We start from the raw sequence: 20840 nt of genomic DNA, 5'->3' as shown, positions 1-20840 counted from the left end.
GTAAATTGTATAATTTATTTAATTAAAATCTTTAAAAGTTAGTTTAAATTAATTATTTCTTCAAGAAAAGAAATGTCCAAAAATAAAATGTACAAAAGCTTTAAGAAACTAGATAATTAAAATAGTATCAAGTAAATTTCAACTTTTAAATTTTATATATATATAAAGTCAATATTCTATGTTTGTCAGTATTAAACGTCGAGCCGAACATTAATTACCAACCAAGACGGAAACTACTTCTATTTTTTTCCCTAATTTAAACTATGATACGACTCAATATATTTAAAGGGAGTGAAATTTACCCCTTAAAAATATCTCCTTTAAAAGTATATTATATATATAGGGTTTTCTGATAAACTGTTTAAACAAGTCAATGGAGAAGATCACATTTAATTATAGAGAATTAAATAGTAGTTAAGCTACCTCACCGCTTCGGTTCCAATTATTAAAATGAACCAATACTAGAGTCAAATAGTGATAATTGGTATTACGATAATGATTTACGACGTTAAGCAATGTAATTGATTTGTTAACTAAAACTGATTATGAATTTGTAATTTCCAAAAAAAAATATAGCCTATAGTTATGACGAATATAAAAAATATTAAAATTTTAATATTACTGTTTAAATTTACTAATATTACCTTTTTAAAACTTTTTGTAAGGAATTTCTTTTTTATTGTTAAATAGCATTGTTAGACCTGGTATTGTTTTTAACATCCAAGCAGTATTCAAGCGGGAGATGCCGGATGCGGAAGCTAGTATGAAATATAACTTTATAAGCGGAACGAACTCTAAAGCGTTAACATGAAAGTTTCCAAAGTTGAAGATTACTGAAGCGGTTGAACAGAATGTAGAACGCTTTGTCGACTTTCAATTAAAAAGTTGGTAGTGAACACATTCTCACGTCTTACATATACTTAAATACAAATGAAAAAGTAAACATTCAGAAGTAAAGGAACACTTCACTTGATAGCACATATAAGGCGTCTCAAAGTAAACGGAACTTACTGCAAGAGGAGTCGCAAATGAAGAACTACAGAAGGTTTACCTGGAACAAGAAATATTTATAAAATAAATATGAAAAGTAGGACACACGAATAATTTTTTACACAACTTTTCAATAAACAGATAAAATAATGAATATATCCGATTAGTTTCTGAAAGCCGGAACGGAAAAAAACACAAAACAAAACTATTGAATTTATAAAATTATTATTGGGTCGGAAATAATCCGGTTTTCTAAAATTTTTTCTAGTTCGATGCACAGACTGAATAAGAGGCAGTTATAATTTAATACCTATTTTAAAAACTTCTATACAATAAATAGTGTTTGTTTAAATAAATTCAGCCTGACTTATTGCCATCAGATTGTTTTTTTCAAAAAAAAATACTATTACATTAAATTACAATGGTAGTAGGTCCTTAAATTAAACATAATTATAAAACAGCGTCTTCTCGAACTGGTCACTTTTTTTCTCAAAAATAACTTTTTTGGTTTTTAACTTCTAATTCAAATGTTAAAAAGTTTAGGAGTTTTTGAAGTGAATAAGACTTCTTGGGAAGCTTCTATAAAATGTAGTTCTGGTGATTCTTGGTGGATATGAACCATCCCAGGATACCCTGTAGTGTTCTAGAGAGGCAAGTTGAATATGAACGCGCTAGCGAAACCAAAGTTGACCATTCCAGTAATTGATTTAATTGTGACTGAAAAAACAATTTAACTTCACTTGGAAGATTCATTTTATTTATTGGTAATCGTTTGATATTTAAGGGAAGGTGTTGTTCAAGATCTTGCTAACCGTTTATGGCAGATCTGTGTGGCCAACAATTTCCAATGATACAAACGCAGCTATTAACAACTCAGACCGGGTGATTGTTATACGCCACTGGTGATTTAAGACAATACTGACTCTCACGACAAACGGTCGCTAAGTTTGTTGAGCTGCAATTTTAAATTTTACGATAGACATAATTCTCCCAGGACCTTGTATAAACAGATTTGGGGTTTTTTTGGGAGTTGGGAATTTTTTTGCAAGGTTTTGTAAAATGTTTGAATCGTATGAATCAGGCCAAATTATCATATTAACGGAATATAATTCGATTGATTATACCATCCTAAAAATTTTTTTTACTATATATATCTTAGATTGATAATAACAATAAATAATAATAAAAAATAAAATATTCTATATATTCTTAGTGTACATTGTAGTATTGTTGTGTTACAAGTGGGATTTTATAATTTGATAACAAAAATAATAATCGAAGAACAAACATCGGATCTGGGTGAGAAATGGCTCAGATTCGTTAATACTCTTTGAACTGGCAGCTTGGCAGCTTACATATTCCCAAAGCACATCACGGATCGTATTTTTGTTATACCTAGCATAAGGTTTTGATCGTTACATATATAACTGTTCCTTTTACACAGAGCCGTCGATGAGCTTAAATCGTGCTCGTAGACATTCATAGATTGAGACATAAATATTCTTAAATGTACGATGTCTCTTTGAATATTATAAATTGGCATTATTCTTTAATCATTGTTCTTTTCACTATAGACATCTCCTTGGCAGATATTATGCTGGCAATGTTGTTTTATTTATATTTAAATTTCACCGTCTCCTAATAATTTACTTTCATATGAGAGCTTATATAACAGACACATATATTATCTTAACGAAACTCCTATTATTTAGTTCAACATTTGCTGTTTATTAATTTAAAATTATTGCATTCTGCCCATAAAGTATTGAATGAAAATATTGATATAAATATTTAATTGAATATTTATAATTTACAGAATTGTTTAAACTTCAACTACCATCGATTTAAGTAGGTAACACCAGATAAGAAGAAAATAGAATTTGTACAGACAACAACAGGCCAAATATAACATCAATGGTACGTCAAAAACGAGGTCTCGTCCATCAAAAATGTTCTGATACATCCAAGGCATTGATCCTCAAGACTTCATCTAACTACTCACGCCTTCAGCAACAATGGACACTATTGGCGGTCCGGACAATAAGCCGCCCACTTTAAAAATGTCAACCCACCCACAAAACATTGCCAGAACGTAGTGGCAAACGGCCAACCATTTGTAAACGAAGACTGCACGTTACACATGTAGTTGCAATGACAAGACGCGCTAATGATCGTCAAATTAAATATGTCTTGTTTTAAAAGCATTGATGTGTAGATATCTAACATTTTTATGTGTTTATCATTTGAGATCAGAATCCACTAAAGCTACTTATAACATCTGAGATACGTATTGATTATGTAATACAAAATCTATCTATGACTTAAAAGCTCAAAAAGTCACTAACTTAAAAGCTCCAGTGACGTCGTGATAATGATTGGACATCAATAACAGAGTGATATTGTAACCGATCAAGTGATAAATCTTCGCAACAGGTGAACATCTGGCCGCAAGCCAGTATCGAAATACTAAAATTGCGGGAATCGTACCTGAACGTAATGTTTCGGAAGTAACTGTTTCTCAGTGGAATTCACTTTTAGTCTGGGGAAGACATTCCACTGAAAGTTGTGCGTGCGAAGTTTCAAGGGGACTGCTATTCTAAAATGTTTTCTATAGAATTTCAATATTACAATCTCTAAGGATCGTTATATTGACAAAAATATTATATGAAAAAAATGTGATAGCGCAGTGTTTACTCGCAGGTTTTCTAAACAGTTACCTGTCTCTACATACTATGGGTTTACTTGAATCAACCAATACTTATTAAGTCTGATCAAAACTACATAATATGTACAGAATTTAATTAGAATACTCAAATATTTACTTATTCAGAATAATTAGTTTCAAAACCAAATAATTTCTCTTTCGGCTATGATCGACAACAACTTAATCTCGCGTTGCTTGAGAAAACCATTAGCAGAATCAATGTATCTCAGACGGCGACAACTCTGAATGTGATATTATATATTCTGGAAATGTAAATAGAGAGCGCAAATAGCAGATATTTAAATTACTCTAATATATACTCACACAATTGATTTATGGTTTCTTATTTTTCATTTGGAAGTTTTGAGGTTTGGTAAGTTTTAATTGTTTTTTACGAAATCTTAATTTTTGAACTTAATATTTTTTATTATACCAGACGTTAAATCCTTTTTGGAGATTTTCTATATCAATTGTTTTTTTTTTTAATTAAAAAAACGATTTTGAGGGAGAAAAGTTGAGAGAAAATGCTAACCTTGTATATGATAGTAACCAACAACAATAAAAGTAAAACTTCTCAACACAAATCAAACCTCGCAGAATGTAACACTATACTTATAGTAAATGATACTGACGCTCGTACATACATATTGTCTAATAAAAGGAAATTAGATTAAGTGTCCGTAGCTAAGGATCTGGGTAAGGATGCTTGTAACTAACTTAAGTCTCCACTACATATAAAATGTAACTTGTTTTGTTCCTTGTTTCTGGTTTAATTAAAACTAAGTTTTAATTTTATGATAGGCCACTGACCATTTGTTTCTATAATTAAGTATAAGGGTACAAACAACCTTGATATAGAAATTTAGCTTCTGATGTAACTTATTATAAAATTATGAATCATACGTACATTATCACATTCTTCAAAGGTCGATATTTAAACTCGAATTATGATTACTGACTCTAGGCTCGTCTTGTAGAAATAATTTACGACATCCATTCTTAAGACTGAACAAGGCATACATTTTTTCATTGTACTTATTTTTGTGTTAAATAAAGAATATATTAACAAATTATAATCTCTAGATTGTCTGGTGAGTGTTGCAATATTCCAACTCAAATATTGATACTCAACTTATATGCAATTATCAAAGGCTTATGCGGGCCTTATTGACGTGAAGCAAAGAGTAAATATTGCTGCTATTCAAGACCAATAATCACATATTACCTATACATTGAATGTATTTGAGATGTTGAATTTTGGTAATTTTCTTTTATTGAAGTTTTGATGACTATGTTACCTTTGAATAAAATTGAACAAAAATATATGCCCATATTGAATTACATTTAATTCAAAATATATCATACTTGTGTAAGATATTCCGGCATTTTAGTAGTTTATTTATTTATTCCGTCACTAACTGAAATGACTTGCCTACACACAAAATACATTTAAGTACAAATAAAATAAGTAAACAGAAGTGAGAGAAACTAATGACCCTCCACTCTACTAATGGACAAAGTTTTTCGGCCACAAATCCTAGTCCAGGGATGGGACTTAGATAACTTGCACCTTAACATTTCGTGTAAGATATAGGAATAGAGATTTAGGAATCCCAATTTTCTTTGTTTATCTTTGCTGAAGATATAACATTAAGGATTTTTTAAGAAATTATGAAATCAACAATAAAAAAAAAACCATTGGACAGTACAAATGTCAATTCTGTACCATACTAAAATTAAAAATTAATCTGAAATATTAACGTGATTAAGTATAAATGTATTGACATCTTGTTTAATGTAATCCGCTGATTGTTATATATGGGACGAGTGGATGTTTTCTGTAAACCGTCCATGATTCTCATTCATTATTTTCCGGATCAGCGGTTATGAATCTCCGAGTGCGTGTAACGATGCAATAATCCATTGTTTATCTCACTTTTAAAACTCCGCAATGCATTCGTTCCGATCCGATAATGGATTCAACGATTCCTTTATGTTTCAAAAAATACAGTGCATAAATTCTCTGTATATTTCTGAAAAATATCATATATAAAGTCAGAAAAGTCATTAGCGCATGAAACTATAGCGTTAAATTGGAATAGCAATGTACACAGCGAAATATCGCTAAATAAACCGTCCATTTATTACCTCGGCGGCACCAAAAACGGGATAGACTAGGATATTTTTCAATTTGCCTAATTGAATTGGCCGTTGGGTGCGGAGTTCAATTTAAAAGCGCAGGTGACTAGAGCTCATTCAATCCAGATACCAAATCGATTAAGCCTAGGCATTAGGGTATGAATTGTCAACGTCCCGTCCATTTGTGGAAGAAAAGAAAGCAATAATTATTATAAAGACAGCAAGTTCTACATTACTGAAAAAAAGACACACGTATTCATCCGTTAATATAAATTTAATCTCCACTGATATTTAAAGTCGAAAGTATAAAGAAATAAGATATGTCTAACAAAATAACAACCAATAACACATACGAGTATTATTTAGGAACACAGATTTTATTCAATTTATTTAAACTCGTAAGAGCACTAAAAGATTAAGTTGGAATAAAGCTCGCTAAGTTTGACTGCAGAAGAATAGCACTAACAACTAATACCTTTTAATACTGCTGTTGCTACAAAATGAATATTTACGACTCAACATTTTCAGGCTATTATTCTCAGCAAACTCAAAAATAAATATCACTCCGGAAGCGTTCCATTTTATAATTTTATTACAGATTTCAACGTGTTTTCTGTTTGTATTGCAATGGTTGGTATTCCTGAGTAGATAATGTGACATGTGTCATGTAGGTAAATATATAGTATTGTTAGAATAGGTTGCTGTGTCTATAAGAAAGTTAATATGAATAACAGTATTTTATTAATTGTAGTTAAGGATAAACGAGGTAAAATGATGTATTCACATAAAGTAGTATTTATGATTAGTAGCTTTAAAGCTCTGATAAATGTAAATTGAATCCAGGATAATGTATGACGTCATGTAGACGATAAGATAGTTCTCATCGTTTACTCTTAAAGTCTTCATCCTCGATCTTATGTAATTGAAAACTTACCATCGGTCATTGATAAGGTACTCGTATTTCTGTGGGTTATAAATATTACACATAGGAAGTTGTTTGTCATCGCGATCATTTCAGTTCGTCTTATCCGGTCTAGAAGCGATGGCTGAAATTTTATGAGTTCTGGAAATCATTTTGTTTTTCGGCACTTCAAAGAATATTTGTTCGAGTATCATGGTGGTAATTTAAAATAAAATGAGTTTTTTTATACACCTCACGGAAGGATATTTTAGGATTTGATTATTATTTTTTCTTCTGCGTTTATTAAAATAATTTTTCAACACATATGGTATATATTGTCATATATATAAAAACTAAATGTTCCATCATTTCTGCGTTAAAAAACGTAGTGCATATTTAGCTGGACTCAAAAATACATAGATAAACATCATAACAACGATTTTGGATACGGCTGAACTTTTTAAGAACCAATACCTTTTCACATTTCGTTTTGCGACAAAAAAAAAACGGTAAATGATTCGACGCAACAGACAGAGCGATTTATAACAATTGAAACGCTGTTAATATAATTTTATTTCCGAAAAATACCATTACATGACAACCAACAGGTAACAAACTTTTAACATGTGATACTATTCAGTGAGAGAATTGTTGAATTAATAATCACATATCTTTAGACAACCAAACGATTCCGTTTGAAGAAATTGCTCCACTGTTGTTAGCGGTAGATTATAATATCTATAGCATTGAATGTACATCGTTTGGCACAATATGTATTATTTATATAATAAAGTATATAAAGTTTTGTGTAAAATTAACTTCGGTTAAAATACGTACATTTGTGAAGATTGAAAACACAAATGCTAGTTATTGATAATAAAGTGATTTCTCAAAGATTGATTGTGGATAAAGACATCCAGGAAAATAAAGATATGGGGTTTTCCAATAGGGACGCTTGAACTTTGACAGCTGATTGCGGCCATGTTGTTTGAGTGACAGCTGTCAAATGCAGTGTGTTATATTCATTCCGTCCTCCCAAACCACCATGGCAGGTAACAGTGTCGAGCAGCACGTGCAAATCATAAAATTGTTTTATGAACATGGGTCTTCAGTTCGAGCAACGTTCCGCGCACTTCGCCCGTTTTACGGTCGCGATGATCGTCCTGCCGAGTCGACTATCCGTCGATTGGTGGACAAATTCGAGTCAACCGGGTCAGTTAACAATCAGCCGGTTCCCGTGCGTCAACGTAACGCGAGATCTGCCGAGAATATCGCCGCTGTGCGCGACAGTGTCCTCGAAAACCCGCGGCAGTCAATTCCGCGTCGCGCACAGGAACTCGGCCTTTCGCAGACGACAACTTGGCGAATTTTGCGTTGTGACTTGAGCCTGCACCCGTACAAGATCCATCTGACCCAAGAGCTCAAGGTTAATGACCATAGACAGCGCCGTGTGTTCGCTGACTGGGCATTAGAGCAGTTGGAAGTTGACGCCGATTTTGGCAAAAAAATCATCTTCAGCGACGAGGCGCATTTTTGGATGAATGGCTATGTCAACAAGCAAAATTGCCGTATTTGGGACGAGACCAATCCACACGAGGTTCACCAAGTGGCAATGCACCCGCAGAAAGTGACTGTTTGGTGCGGATTTTGGGCCGGAGGCGTGATTGGTCCGTATTTTTTCGAAAACGATAATGGTGTGGCCGTCACCGTCAATGGTGAGCGATACCGGTCGATGATAACCAACTTCTTTTGGCCTGAAATCGAGAATATGGATCTGGACAACATGTGGTTTCAACAGGACGGCGCTACGTGCCACACAGCACACGCTACGATGGAAGAAAAGAAAGATCAAGCGCCCTTAATGGAAAACCCTATACTTTTCGTTTTTGTTTTTCTCATATTTGTAGTTTATGTTTAAGTTAATCGAAATCGTATACTTTGATTTTTTTATACCGTCGTTGATAATTCTCAGGAATCTCATTTTTATTATTACATGTTCATTTGATATTTTTGTCAAATTTGATCGGCTGTTAAGAATTCATTTTAATTTTATATTCTAAATTTAATACAGAATTATTTTAAATATTGAAAAGATTATCAATATTATAAAGTAGTTTTTTTTATAGCTTCGTCCATAATTCGCTTAATTAATTTATCATAAAAGTAAGCAATATATTATTTTTAAATACCCATGATACTAAAAGATATCATCATATTATTTTTAACGTATTTAGAATATAACAACCAAAAAACATATTATATATTTCTTAGAATAGAAAAGTCCACCACGACTTTTCTTGATGGAGGTTAAAGGCCCACCTCTCATACGTGAGGGCGCGGATTCGAAACCTGGCGAGTACCAATGTGATCTTTTCCGAGTCATATGTACTTTCTAAGAGTATTTAGACACCACTGACAGACGGTGAAGGTAAGCATCGGGAGGAAACCTGGTCATATAATTTCCAATTATAAGATTGAAATCGCCAACCCGTCTTGAGCAAGCGTGGTGATTAACGCTCTAACCTTCTCCATGTGAGAAGAGGCCTTTGCTCAGCTGTGGGTTCTTAAAAATGTTAATCTATTTCATGACAAAATATTCTTAATTTACATCTAACGACCAGTACCCAAAACATCACGATGTATTTCTTTAATTTATTTTTTTGTAAAAATATAATATAAACAACACTTATCTTCACCGGGTACATTGACTCGTGTAGGCGTTACGTTGTTTGCTGGAATGTACCCAAATTATGAAATTAACGTGTTTATAAATTAAAAGCTTAATTTCGTTACATTAAATTATACGTGTGGTATCTCAGGTGAAATCTTCAGCGTAGTATGATGACGTGTTATGTTACAGACTTTAATAGCCCAATATAAAATTATTGTGTTATTTATTAAAATACAAAAGTTATTATTAATTTTAATGAAACAGCTAAAGGACAGTGAAATTAAAATTTAAAGTGAAATAATTAATGAGGAAATTACTTCATTAAAAGTAATTTTAGTTAAACTATGAAAATAAATTTTTCGCTTAAATTTTATAACATAGGTTTACAGCAAATTGAACTTTAATTCCCACGCACAATCGTTTTAATACTTTTCAAATCCCTTAATTTGTTCATGAAATTTAATTTTATATTACCCGTTTACTGTATGTTAATCATAAATTAATAATAAAAATAGACATCATTTATACCGAATCAATGGAATGTCTATCTTGAGATATTTATTAATTATATCTCTAAACCTCTTTAATAAATTGGGGTTAAGTCCTGAAAGAAAACGGAATCAACAAACTATCGTACACATTTACAGTATACTACATATAAACATATTATAACTAAAATTTAACGTGTCTTCTAAAATTTTATTCACATATATAGATGTCCTAATAAATGTATAGCTAATTGTGCTAAGCCTATTTGAATATTTCACACATTCGTTAACAATAACACAAAGGCTGAATTCATACATTTTATATTAGATTAATTAATGTGTTAATTACCCAGACTGAGGACGAGATACGCCTACTACACTCCATTTCATTACTACGTTACTTGAAAAAGAAATGTATATTTGTATCTAAGAAAAGCTTTCATGCTTGTAATAAAGAAAAGATGGTTGAAATGTAAAAGCATTGCTTCAGCACATTCAAGAATACGCCATTGACGAAATAGACGACAAGTTTTGAAAACATCCACCATCGAGCTCATTAACTTGATTATGTACCACCTTGGAACAGTTATAGTCAAATATTCTAAAGCACAACGTATAAAACGGGATCTTACTTGGAATGAATTAGGGCACATATTCGTTTGGACTCTGGAACCGTAATTCAGGTTGTCCCGTCAGTATACTTTAGGGAAAAAAATGTAGAGGTAACCATTGAACGTGACGTTAGGGGCTGGTTTGGGTTAGACCGCGTTAGAATATTGTGATATTTTACGTCCTATAAATGCTTTCAGTTCCTGTGTAACAGTTTTTTTCTCTGAACCTACCGAATAAAGACGATCAGGTTAGGAAATAACATTTCAGTACAAAATAACACACTTCCATGATTTTCATTTCCTCCTTTGTGATATCTACACCAGTTATACAGCCATCTTATAAATTATTAAACTTAGTTTATTATTACATTTCTTTAGCATTAATTTTTACGTCTGAATAAAATATTATAAGTATTAATATCTATATTTTTTAAACAAAACGTTTACACACTAACGAACTAAAGATAATTTTGTAGATCACAAAATTTGAGACGACTCATATTCAATAGCAAAATTAACGTTAATTGACATCTCTTTAATTTATGGAAAATAAAACAACGTAACATTTACGGAGTTGAATCTTCCATCAGAAATACACAATATTATTATTACGTCTAAATAAATTTTCCTATTGAAACAAACTTCTCATTGTTTTCAGAACTAATCATACAATCTTTAAAATTACAATAATCAACTAGCGGTTTTATTAATATTTAAACAATATCGTCTATAAATTTCAATTACAATCATTACCTACACATGACCTCCCAAATATCATACTACTTTTTATATTCAGGTTTATTGATTATACATACATACATACATACATGTGTATATAGTCTTACTTTAGTCAGTAATTGAAATATAGATTTTCATTTTACTTCGAGTCTCTTGACCTTTGTTCTTTGATCAATTTATTGGTCCAGACTCCTCTTCATCGATCTGTTATTTTTCTTATCTAACTACTATACCTTATACTACGTACTGTTAGAATCTAGAACCGTTTAAATATTAGCACGGCTTGTGCGTATCTTTATTAATGAGAAATAAATACGTTATTACGTTTAAATCAAGTACATTTATTATTAATCATTTGGTAGATACTAATTTGCAAACAATAATAATAGAATACTATTTTTCCAATCATAAAGAAATTCTCCAAAGACTGCAAGATGAGATTATTACTATCAAATATTTTTTACATACCATTTAATAGAAAGATGAATAAACGTGATATATTGTGAGGCAATATATTTTATTGGTCTGCAAACAAATGTCCGTATACGATAAAATACATCCAACTGTATCACAGGACACGGTATTATTCCATACCACCAGAATCCCGGAACTCGTATCTAAACTCTCAGGAAGCACACAATTTACCTAGCAGCTTTAAATTTGCATACCGAGCACGGCGTTACCTAGATACTATCGTGCGAACATCGTATATCATGCAGAGCAAACAGTCAAAATCGCCGCTAGACACCCCCTAAATCTTAATTACTCGAACGAGGTCCCGGAACAGAATCATATTAACTGTAATGCGATAATAACGATGACTTTTATATAAAATGAATTCAATCAATCAGATACATTCACAAAACTCATATTAATTTTATAAGTATCATTAAAATGTCCAATATAAAAAGTTTAATGATCTCATTAAAAAAATTAATAATATATAAAAGAAATTCAAATTATATTCAACAAATCAAACAAATGAGATTGTTCATTTCGTTTACAATTAATCATCAAAAGTGATGAATAAATCAATACATATTATAATATGTACGTTATTGACATAAAAGCTCAACTCATATGTTACCTATCGTATCATAATGCTCTGAACTGTTAAATGTGGTATAATTATAAATAACAATTTATTACAGTCTGCTTAAATCTGCGTTTGTGTTTCAATCGAACCGCTTGATTTTATTCAGTTTAGATATACTCTGTTGAACTATTTTACTTATAACCTACAAAAACGCTTATCACGAGGATTCCATGTTTATAACAATAAAATCAAGCAGAAGATTGTGTAAGGAATTATATTTCAACTTATCTCAGATCGATGCGTTGTGCGGTTTTCTTTATATTCTGTTCAGAATTTCATTGCAAGTTTTAATCCTTACTTTTAATATAGATACAGCTAAGATTTCCGACGAATGAAAAATTGCTTCGAGATTATAATATTGCTTAACTGGATATTTATCTTCGTTTGTTATGGAAGCTCATTATAAAAATGGCGTCTAGCGGCGTTTATTGTTGTGCAATACTTTAATAGAAACTTTGGAGCTTTCTTCATACATCCACAGAGAGTCGGCTTCACCGGATTTATGAGGTACGTGCGTGAATTTTAAAGTAGACGGACAATACGAGCTCGCTGGACTCACTCACTGTCAGATACAATATAATGACAGAATAATACATTTTATCCACTTATATATGTTCCGACACTTTATATATATTTTTATTAGGTTTTTGCAATGAACCTCCCACATTGAAAATGCTTTGAATGCTATACGCGCAGGAAATTTAAGAGAATAATAATACGTAGTTGTTATAAAAAACAACTCAAATTAATTCAGGTTTTCATAACATTCCGAAAATAAAACAATAAGATATATCAAGTACCTTTTAGAAGTATACATAATAATGAAAGATTTCTGATTCTGTCAGAATGAAAGTTATGAGTAAATACTTTTTATAATTCCTGTCACTTTGTTTAAAAGATCTACTTACAGAAATAGAATCGATGTTTATTTTGTAAAATTTACAAAAAAAAAATAATACGATTTTCCGTGAACAAAGCAACTTTTAATTGTTGTTCCAAAGATATTAAACTGCTTTTGACTTGGTTTCTTGTGCTGTCAAAGTTTCAAAAATACCGTAATAATTTTCTAATGTCATTTTACATTTCCCAAGAGAATATTATTCAGATGTTCTCTGGTTTTAAAAATAATATAAATGAGGCAAAATATACCTTTATTACATCACAAAAGATATACTAATAAACATGTTAATTTGTTCAAAAAACGACATATAAAGATCAGATAAAAACAAGTAGAATATCTAACGGGAGCGGTGTCAACTGAATTTAGCGAATTTAATTTATGATGCTATACTTCTAATCTCTTAAAAACTTACACACTTACTGATATCATGTTTTTTATTAAAAAATTTAAATTTTTATAATAACTCAAATTATGTTCTGTATAAAAAAAATATTTTATGAATTAAACAACAATTGTTTCGGATACATTATTCCCTTTAACTTTAAACTTCATGATTACATTCACTATCTAAGGTAATGGAATGTACCTCACCGCACTTATCATTATGCTTAATTTTAAAGTTCCAGAATTAATATTGTCAATTTTTTTTATCAATTAGATCTGGAAATATTAGTTATGACAGTATTCTAAAAGTTTAATTAACCCGTAAAAGTAAAATCTAAAATTCAAGTTAAAAGTTACGTCTTGACAAACAAATTTTCCGATATAAGTAACAACCCGAATATTTATTGTCAATTTATATAATTTTTCTCTATTCATATAATGTGATTTGAGATACTTAATGTACGCACAGGAGTGTTCCAAAAGGTATTCTTAGAAACTCTAGTTCGGATGTTGGTGGAGTTTTTGTTAGTCTTACGTCTTTCTTCAGACACAAAAGCTTTTTTATGTCTCGGTCTGAAGACATTTTCTAAAAAGATATATTGCTGTTCGATGATTACGTAAATAAATTTATTTAAGTATCTAAATTGTACAATCTGAAATGTTGGATGAAAATTCTAAATATGTAATAAATGTCTAAAAACGTAAACTATGTATATTCCTACCATTTTAAATGGAAGAATAAATAAACTGAACATATTTAATTTAAACCCAAATGAAGCTGATCTCGTCTCGGTCGCTTTGCCAATTAAGTTATCATGCTTCTTTAGTCTTAGCCACCGATGCAACTCGATAGGATGAAGGCAGTCCTATAATATAATAGTCTGCAACTCATCTGAATTTATATTTAATTAATAAATTCAACTTATAATAACTGTTAATAACGTCATATATTTTGGTTACACTAGTAATAATGAAGGTAAAAAATTTCTGCCTGTTCATTTAATAATGTGGAAAAAAACAAGCTCAGCGGCAGAAAATGTCATAGACGTACTAAATATATTACCGTTATTAACTTTATTGCCAAAATAATTATATTAATGCACCTCATTACTTATGAAATTTAATACTAAAACTTTTGGTGGCATATATTCAAATGACAATCCGATTTGTAAGAGATATGTATGTTGAGTTTCGTAATATTAAGTTAATAACTAGCGGCAGAACTATTTGCTGATGGATCATACTAGGATTTTAACCCAACGTTACTCTATACGTAAAGTGTTTGGCCACTTTCAAGTTCATTTTATACATGAGAAAGACAAACATTTTCTTGAACATGACGTCTTTAGCTCCACACATCGTTCAAACTCTTAGATCCGTTTGCACAATATATAAATGATAATTTAACTTCGGATCGTATTCAAATTTAAAATAATTTCATTCAAACTCAGTAATCTGTTTCTGAATGTAGAATTAAAGTTAAAACATAAGATAGCAGTGCTCAAATCAAGTACTCTCCATGTTTTAACTCTGATAAAGCAAATATTCGAGCGTCAGCGTTTAATATTTTAATGCTGATTTTGCGAAAACAGTTATTTTCATTTCCAAATATCACTTTTAGATTTTCCAAATAGAACGGTTTAAATTCATAGATTATTATAATTTACAAAAATGTGTTACAGATATTAAGATTACAGGAATATTATTTGTAATTAGATACACATACGTCGATAACAATGTATAGGAAACCACAATTATGTAAACGCTACATTGATATATATACACGTACATACATACATACATACATAATACAAATAAATACATACAAAAACTATACAATTAATAAACAATTATTGACCACAAATGTTTAAAAGACATTCATATCATAAAAAAATATAAAAAATTAATACTTATGTATCGGACTGCCTCATTTTTATTTTTTTAATAGTTTGTTATGATTAAAAACTTACATTAATAATATATTTCAATAAAAAATTATAAAATATACAATATTCATATCGGCTATATGAGAAAAATACTTCTTAACCAATAAAGTACTTCATAACCAGTAAATATCAAAAATAAAGCCTTCGAGCTAAGTTTTTACGGGCGTGAAAGAGCAACGTGTTGATCCGAGCCCGACTGTCAATAAGCTTTTACGCAAACTTAAAAAAGTACCACAACCTTATGCAGATACTTATATATTTGATAAGGTTTACTTTCAAAACATCTCGTAATATACTTTGAAATGTAAAGTTAAACCGTCATAAACATAATTCTGAAAGTTAATTTGTATCATTATAATGTTACGACTGAAAATGAAAATTTTAACAGGTGTTCGTTTTACGTGATTTACGTACCTCACTTATCAGTCAGTAACAGCTTGTCACGTTAAAGACAATACGAAGCACGAAGCATTCGGCCGTCGGGGTAGTAAGGGCGGCGGTTCGCGTGCGTCTATGCCGACGGCGAGACAGAGACTGGGCGGGCGGGGTGTTTACAGGACAACGGATTACAAATGACAAAAATGCCGCTTCAATTCCTTATATTATGGTAGGCTCCGAAAATATTGTGTCATTATATACGTGTTTGAGGTCGCCGCGGTCTTTGTATAACGATATGAGATGTTGCGGCTCTATCTCGAAACTCATAACAAGTTCAGGAGATCAGGTGGTTTAATGTCTTTAAATATAAAAAGAAATGATTAATGTGCAGGAAGGATATTTCCAAAGTATTAAGGACGCAGTATGTCGCAACTCCTACACTTTAACAGGTCAACATTTATTAGATAATTAACGTTTTATTGATATGTTTATTCATTTTAGTAACATAAAAGTTCCGTTTTATTTATATTAAGCAAATCTTTGCATATATATTTGCTCGATAATCTCCAAGAGGTCTCATTCCCATGATCCCGCCTCATGTGAATGTGTATTCGTTCAGATTCTGTACAATGAATATCACAATGACAGTCATGTATAGCTTCATAGATTGTTATTAATTTCAGGAACATTAAAGATGTCCTCTACACTGTACGAGTTTCGCCATTTCAGTATCCAGTAATTGGATCGGAATTAATCATTATTCTCAATGACCCCTCAGCTTTGCTCGGCAAAATGCTCAATATTTTTTTTGTTTTTTGAAAAAAACAATGTTAATTTATGGTCCCTTTCAATAAATATGTAATTTGCGAAATACGATTATCTTTGTTCAGATTCATCGGAACAAAATAATTAATTACCTGAAAATTTAATATAAAAGTAGGTATGAATTATATTTTTAATTAATTAAATATATCACATAAAAAAACTATAGCAAAGTAACAATTTTATCTGATAGTTACGTTTAGGTATTTACAGTGTCATATACAGATAGGGATGATTCGGAGCAATTTCGTAACACGTTTTAGTGTAATGGCAATAACGTCCACAAGAGTAAGCGATAGTTCATACAGAAGTCAGCTTTTAGTAAAAACACACTATCAAAACTACATCAGAATTACGAAAATTGCTACTGTATGCATATAAACGTTACGAAAGGTTACATTTAACAAATGGCAAGAAGCAAGCAATTTCTTTAAATACTATATGACGTAATATATAACGATCGGAAAACAATTTAATATAAACACCGTCTAAGGATATTGATGTTGTTATCAACGAGCACGCGATTCAGCAATGAAAATTGACGACTTACCACAATTATCCGCCTGGACTTTATTGTTTTTGGAGTGTAATTGAAAAGACATACAATTTTACAGACAATGTAAATTAGAATTAATTGTTTGAGTAGCGGGTGTTTAATAGAACAGGAGCGGGACTAAAACGTTTTACATTTTGAGTTCATTGGATTGCTTTAATTGTTAAAGTACTGTAATGTTATGAGTTCTGTTACTTTTATTACAATATAAACAAAATTTTTGACGGTAAAGAGCGAAGTAGGTACAAGGACCAACATTGAATATTTAAGATATTATTTTCATATTTCGAATGTATCAAAATTATTAAATCAGTAAAAATGTAAAGTTACAATTAATTACCGATATTAAAAGCATTGACTGCATAGATAGTATCGAACGATGTAAGTCAAAGAGGCTTTCCTTTCAATAGAGCGATAACGCTTTGATGGATATTGGGCGGTGAAGATATAACACGTAGGCAGTTCAGATATGCTGAGGTTATTTTAATGTGAGACGAAAAGCATGTTAAGATTAATACAGATAACCTTAATACCACCGACAATCTGTTAATATATATCAAGAATATCTATCTGCGATCATGAAAATTAATTATTTACCTATAAAGAAACATTACTGCAATAGTAAAGGAGCTTCTCTTATATGTACTTATCTTAATGTTTGTTTTCAATATCTAAAATTTCATTTCCGAGTTGTAAAAATATAAATTGTTGTACAACTTTGATAGAACAATATCTTGGGAATTCTTGAACTGATACCACTTGAAATGAATTGAAATAGTTCTGCAAAACCTTTAGAGAACAAACCTTATTGTTTTCAAAATCGTTAATTAGCAAAAAAGTCTAAAAAGCTAGCTTGCTGGTGAATTTAGAATCGCCTCAAAATGTACGGAGTAATTAATGGGAAGTTTTATGAGCGTTTAAAAACACGGTAGTATGAAAGCAAAACATGGACGTCCTTAAGGATCTCGGGACCCTCGTCGTGGTCTGTTAAATAGTCGAGATGCATAGAAATGGCACTCGAGACCGCGTACGAGGTTCAACTTTAAGAAATGCAAACGTTTCCGCGCCGTAACAACTTTTTTGCATTTAAAAAAGTTCTTTTGAGCCAAGGAAACGCGAAAAACTAATTTTAAACGAAGTATATTTAAGCCTTTCATTTTACAATATTTTAAACTAAATTTACCTGTTGACGACAATAATAAAATCATGGAACTTTATGATTAAAATTATTAAAAAAAAAACTATCCATCCAATTAATTTTATCAAGTTACTGTTACAAAATGTATAATTTATTTGACATATCTTAAAATATAATTTGTAAAACTAAATTAATAGAAACCTTTAATTTAAATCAGAATATTTTTTTTATTCTACAGTACAAGAAGGAATTTTCCAAACAAAATATAAAAGATAATTGTTTGAATTTAATCAACAAAAATTTTATTTCTGTGAAAATCATACCAATCCTATGCAATATTCTTAGACGAGTCTTTCAACTACCTTTTTTATAGCAACTTTTTTTAGCCAAAAATTCAATTTCGCTAACATTCGGTACGGAAGCAAAAAATATTTTTACAATACTGGAATATTATAAAATTCATGTTTATTTTTATTATTGTTTATTTTTATTATTTGAGATAAATAAGTGTTAAATTAAATGCGAAATACTGTAGTCTACAAATAACAAATTCCACAAATATATACGTAAGCCATTGAAAAACCATTGTAGGATTCACTAAGTTAATAATATCATTTTAATTTAAGTTACCAAGACAAGGACCTAATAATTTTCCCAATTGGAGGCTATTACATTAGCCGTCGACATAGTTGGCACCGATCAGACTAAGTCATGCAGATTTTGACCTCCAGTTTTTTGTATGAGTAATCAATGGGCTAGCCAAGCAGCTATGCACAAAGCCAGGGAGGCTCCAACGTACCTGTCAGCAACAAACTCACACATCGTAGACGACCGAAAATGGTTAAGCTGAAAGCACATGACTACGGCGTATGTTTCTCAGGCAGGTGTACGAAACCGCAAAGCTTCGAGAACTTCGAGCTTTTTATAAAATACTATCTTTAAACAAGCCGCCAAGTCCTTTATAAGTCTGATGTCAAACGTATTCACAATTAGGGGGCGAAACTCTTTCTTTAATCTTGCCGGTGCAGAACTAACTGGTCCCTAACCATTGAGGTCGGAAAAACATCTATCAGTCCTCACTAACTTGCTAACATGAAACCTGAACCTAAGAAAGGAGGCCGTAAAAAAATTAGATTTCATGTACCCTTATATTGTGTGAGTTTAAATAACGTATATACGTTTGATATACGTACGTTTATTCAACGGACACCTTATGTGGCTCTTAAACATCTTCTTAGCCGGGTATAGCCAAAATCATCCAGCAAGCTCTATAGAACACCGGTAAATCTCTCGTAGGTTCACATGATCTCTAGAAAGCTTTATCCAGGTTGTGGCAGATTAGCCTTATTCGTAAGCTTTTTTGCTATGGCATATCCTGTTATATCTGTTTAATGGGTTTTAAGGAACTGCATAAGTAGTAGTAAATGGTTGCTCATCTGAGCCAATAGCGCAGACCTTCCTTGCAACCGGAAGAAGCTTGTCACTTCCTCCTACATACGGACAGCAAAAGATTGTAACAGTTCGCCTATGTTTGTGTTCTTTCCTACTTCCAATTTGAAGCTCTTCGAAGAAAGATTAAATATGTAGGTATATGTTACTGAGATAGTGAGCTTAGCATCTAAGACTACATTTCTACTTACCATGAGGTAGGATGATAGCCAAGCACTACCTAGCTCCAAACAAATAATATTTAAGATAATAAAGCAAATGTGATCTAAATCAAAAATCATATTAAATAAATATTATTTACATATCTATAATAATAAACATTAAAGAACTTAATTAAAAAAAATTACAAGAATTTTCGTTATATAACATAAAAATGCATAAACACATAATACATGAGCAACGTTGAAATATTTTTTACACATTTAGACATATTTACATTTGAGGTAAACACCATAAGTAAACCATAAATAAATAATTTTGTTTACCTAAAATTGTAGGAACAAGCATAACGTTTTGCATGATCATTTTATTTAATGTGCGGTCAAAACAAAATAAAATATTTCTTCGATGTTGAAAAAATGTTAATAAAATGTAAATAAAATTTTTCGTATAATTAATTAGTACCATAAGAAAAGTATATTTTTTCGACAATGTTGGTACATATGTCTACGGCCAATATTTTTTCTTTCTAACAGATTGAAACTAATAAGAAACCCAGTCGATCCTTCCAAAGATTCTTTTCAAGTAAAGGAATTCGAAATTGGAAAAAAGATGCTGGAAACTTGTTTGCCAACTTTGAGCCGCGGGCTTAAAGCGATTCAGATTTAAATCGGGATGTTTTCATCACAATAGACACTCGTATATCCGACCTTTTGTTTATATCTATTGTGGGATGGGATGGATTACGACGAAGTGGCATCCATTATTTATA

At 31.1% G+C, this 20840-nt stretch overlaps 1 protein-coding gene across 4 annotated transcripts in view; it reads right to left on the bottom strand.

Moving 5' to 3' along the window:
• The window catches only part of LOC116779344 (uncharacterized), a 188435-nt gene that overhangs the window by 99538 nt on the left and 68057 nt on the right, over window positions 1-20840 (bottom strand). The window contains exon 1 of one of the 4 annotated variants that reach the window (XM_032673592.2): window positions 15984-16068. The exons of the other annotated variants lie outside the window; for them this stretch is intronic. The gene's annotated coding sequence lies outside the window, so the exon portion shown is untranslated. Of the gene's footprint in view, window positions 1-15983; window positions 16069-20840 lie in introns of those variants that run through there. 4 annotated transcript variants of the gene reach the window in all.

This window comes from Danaus plexippus, chromosome 2 (assembly GCF_018135715.1).
Source record: "Danaus plexippus chromosome 2, MEX_DaPlex, whole genome shotgun sequence".
In the NCBI taxonomy this organism is placed as follows: Eukaryota; Metazoa; Arthropoda; class Insecta; order Lepidoptera; family Nymphalidae; genus Danaus; species Danaus plexippus.
This window is presented reverse-complemented; position numbering and strand designations above follow the sequence as displayed.